The sequence below is a fragment of the Brachionichthys hirsutus genome, chromosome 21, assembly GCF_040956055.1.
Source record: "Brachionichthys hirsutus isolate HB-005 chromosome 21, CSIRO-AGI_Bhir_v1, whole genome shotgun sequence".
Classification (NCBI taxonomy): domain Eukaryota; kingdom Metazoa; phylum Chordata; class Actinopteri; order Lophiiformes; family Brachionichthyidae; genus Brachionichthys; species Brachionichthys hirsutus.
This window is the reverse complement of record NC_090917.1, coordinates 1,594,581-1,598,277: the sequence shown is the minus strand read 5'-3', so window position 1 is coordinate 1,598,277 and position 3,697 is coordinate 1,594,581. Positions and strand designations below refer to the sequence as shown.

At 47.8% G+C, this 3,697-nt stretch overlaps 1 long non-coding RNA gene across 1 annotated transcript; it reads left to right on the top strand.

Moving 5' to 3' along the window:
• Positions 1–1,713: 1,713 nt before the first annotated feature.
• Positions 1,714–3,307, top strand: LOC137910333 (uncharacterized). The gene is made up of 3 exons (XR_011106051.1): positions 1,714–1,822; positions 2,480–2,767; positions 2,910–3,307. It is a non-coding gene; the product is annotated as an uncharacterized lncRNA (long non-coding RNA).
• The last annotated feature ends 390 nt before the right edge of the window (positions 3,308–3,697 follow it).

Genomic DNA, 3,697 nt, shown 5'->3' with positions numbered 1-3,697 from the left:
GATTCGTGTAATAGATTCAACCTTGAAATTGTGTTTTCAAAGAAGAAAGTAACGCGCTTGTACACACAAATGTCAACTTATGAACACAACAGGTGTTGATCATTGCACAGGTGTGGTGGGCGTGTCTTGTAAAGGCTAAAGTTATAATGCGTCGCTTGGATCAGGGACAAGAGCCGAATACCCAGCGTGGGGAACCGATCCGTAGCGACAGGAAGCATGCGGAGCTGGACCCTTTCAACCTAAAAGCATGGACTGTCATGTTGCAAAATGAGCTGAAGGCATAGCAGGTGCAAGCCAATAGCGTGGGCCCTGCCTCTGCCATGCTAAGCTAACACTGCTATTCCCAGTTAGCATTAGCAAACGGCTTGCACACACAGTGTCATCTGAGAGATTCAATGAAAGCAGGAAAGATATTCAGGTCCTGTCCTGTTCATGTTCCCAGACTCTTTAGACTCTAAGGGCGTGGCCTGCAAGCATCAGAGAAACTCAGATGCCTACAATCGCCCCTCCAATATGCTCCACACACACACACACACACACACACACACACACACACCATCCAATCCAGTCTCAATAAAGTCCCGTCTGACAAACATGATGGAGAGCCACTCTGCTTCGGAGCGGGACACACAAAAAAAAAAAACTTGATGATAAAATATTGCATCCCGGCAGCAGCCAATCCAAATTAAAGCAAAGTCAGAGTGGCCAGGTTTACGCTGCGCCCTTTACCGCTGCTATATTTCACCTCTTTTCCCACACTTCTATTTACACACTCACGCAGGTAACCTCTTCTGTCTTCCTGGTCGGGTTTTTGCCAAGACCAACGACCCAATAAGTGGATCTCGTGGTCGCTAGACGCGGCGAGGAATGAACATGAATATATGTTTATCCCTGGCATCTTCTGGATGCGCCCGTTATGACAAAATTGGTGCTGTAATTAACGTGCTATATCTTTGATCATTACTACAACCGTTGCAAAAACATGATACAGGTTTCTGTTAGCTTGCATTGTCCGCTGTACTCGGTCACTGGGATGCGACACGGCAAAGAAGGAAAAGCAAAGGAAACGGCCTTCCATGAGGGGTCCGGGTCACCGAGCGCCACCTCCACCTGAAGCATACGGCCGACTACCCGGCCAGCTCCCTCTATCCAACACTTAAAGTCCCGTTGACGAGGCATAACGGTGTTTGATGGCGTGAACTGGACCTGCGAGGCCCTGCAGGAGCAGAGGAAGAAGAGCCGCGGCGTTTCGCCGGTGTTTTATAGCCAATTATCTTCATGCTGAGTGGAGGGAGGAAAGGCAAACACGGGACAAATGGTGCGTTTTATATGTGGTCAAACTCACTTGTAACCTCAGGGCTTTGAATACCAGCCGCTTCCTGGGCAGTTAAGTTCTCCTATCAGCCGACCCACAAGGACAAGAACACAAAGGCGTTGAATTCAGCAACCGTCCGCAGCAATGCTCAGAAATAATTGCCCTGGCGGTGGCTAGAGTAATATAATTATCTATTATAATGCTTTTATACATTATTATTTAAATAAAGGAAATCAAACTTCTATGTCTAATTCTGTCGATTTGTTTCACTTTTATGATTCATCTTGCATTTGAGTGGCTGAACAGGTGTTTTTACAGGATGAGGAAGTCGGCTTGGTCAAACCGGTTCAGCCTGTAAACACACCTTTCTCTTCCCCCCCCCCCCCCTCGCGTGTCAGCCGACGCTGACGCTGTGTTGTTCGGCTGAACGACTGCGAGGGAGGAAGAGTGTGTTCTCTGAGGAAAGTCCAGTCTCCAAGGAGAGGAGATCCAAACCGACAGCAGAGGGTAAGACCAGGTCTCCTTTTTTCTCTGCTCTCAATGGCCGTCGCTCACTTCCTGTCCAAATCGCCCTGGTGGAAAAGGAGCCCGGTTGGAATTTATGCCAGATGCCAGCAATCTCATTTACTGTCAGTGGTAATAAGTGGGGAGCCACCGGGTGGCACAGATAAGATGTGATTTCACTAGTGGGTTTACCACTTAATATCTGATAATTCCCGCAAGGAGCGATTGTTTCTGACGGGGGGGAGGGGCTTGAATCCTGGCAGGCGAAACCATCATCGCCCAGGAAGAAGTGTTAATCTGTCAAATCAATGTGACTTCACTCAATAAAGTGTTCATAAAAGGGACCCGAGAGACTTGAGGAGGGCGATTCCCCTTTAATGATGCGTTCAGTGCTCCGTTGTTGAAAGGACCAAGACGTGGACATAAAGAGTTTTCGGCGATTTAGAAGGCGCACTTGGTCTGTTTTGCAGCACTGATTTCACATTTCGGTTGAGACCAATTGTGTGTTGCTGTAAGTCTCGAATGTGACCCGGAAACCTTTATTAAGATGGAGAGCCCCAGCATCCTGGCGCTGCATGCAGGGAGTCGTGAAGTCTGCGAGTGCGAGCGCACATCGTGTGATTCATATTATCCCTCCCCCCCCTGTCATTTCCTTCGCAGATCGGATCCATCATTCAACCGCGTCACTCGACTTGCAAAACTAAAGCGTCATGGCAATAGGCGTGAGTGAGGAGTGGGATGATAAGCATCCGGATACCGTTCAATCTCAGCCCAAGACTCACAAGGACACCAAGAGCAGCAGCTCAGGAAGTTCAGGAGGTTCAGGCAGAAAATGCCCAAAGTGCTGCTTAAAGACCAGGGACTGTCTGATGAGCCCAGAGTGCGGCAGGGCGCTCCAGATCTCCAGCGTCATCGCCTTCTGCGGGTCGTGCATCCGGTGGTGGGTCTGTAAGTGTCACCCCCCCCCCCTCTGCAAACACCTGTACGACCCGCTCATTAGCATTTGTACAGAGATCAGCTCCAACAACGTGAACGAGACCCTCCTGTAAAATCACCTGAGGTATAAGCATGCGTCTCTTTTCATTTCCAGAAGCCTCCACGGACACCAAGTAACCAGAACCAGCTTCCCCAGGCAGGTTGCCGCCTCCTCCAGAACCTCTCGATGGACAAGATGCAATCTGGTTTTCATCTTTTGTGCCGAAAGCAGGAATAAATTCAACTCATGTAACTCACATACAAGTTATATTATTATATATATATATATTAACCTGCTTAGCAAAACAACCCCCCCCCCCCTCAATCTGAACATCTATTATATATGAGAAACTAAAAAAAGAACATAGGAGCACTTTGTCACTTTAATTTGCACCTCTTTGTAAAAGAAAGATGAAAGAAGTGAAGCTGATCGTGTGTAAAGCTAATATTATTATGTTAAGTAAGAGGAGCAGGTGGTCAGGACAAACTTTAAATAAAGCTTTAAACATTCAATGCAATGCTGCTTATTCTACCTAGAATTAATTCAGACTTGGACAAACACGGCGTAAAAAAAACGACACAGATGTCGCAGGTTTTGAGGGCGCGTCCGATCGCCATGCCGACTGCAGGAACATCCAACCTGAAACTCAACTAAATGTTCATTTCTCCTCTGTAAGCCGCCTCTAAAGACTATTTCACCTGGGAAATGCATACCAGAGACTTTTAGAGATGTTTGACCACCTTTACCCGAGCGACAGGTGTGGGCGCCTGAGACCTTTAATGAGATGCAAGCGAGACGCGGCGTGGGCGGACGAAAGAGGTCAAGCAATTTCCGGAAGGGTTTATCAGAGGCTGGGAGGAAAAAAAAGATCACACTTTGTGATAAACATGCAGGTCAGCGTT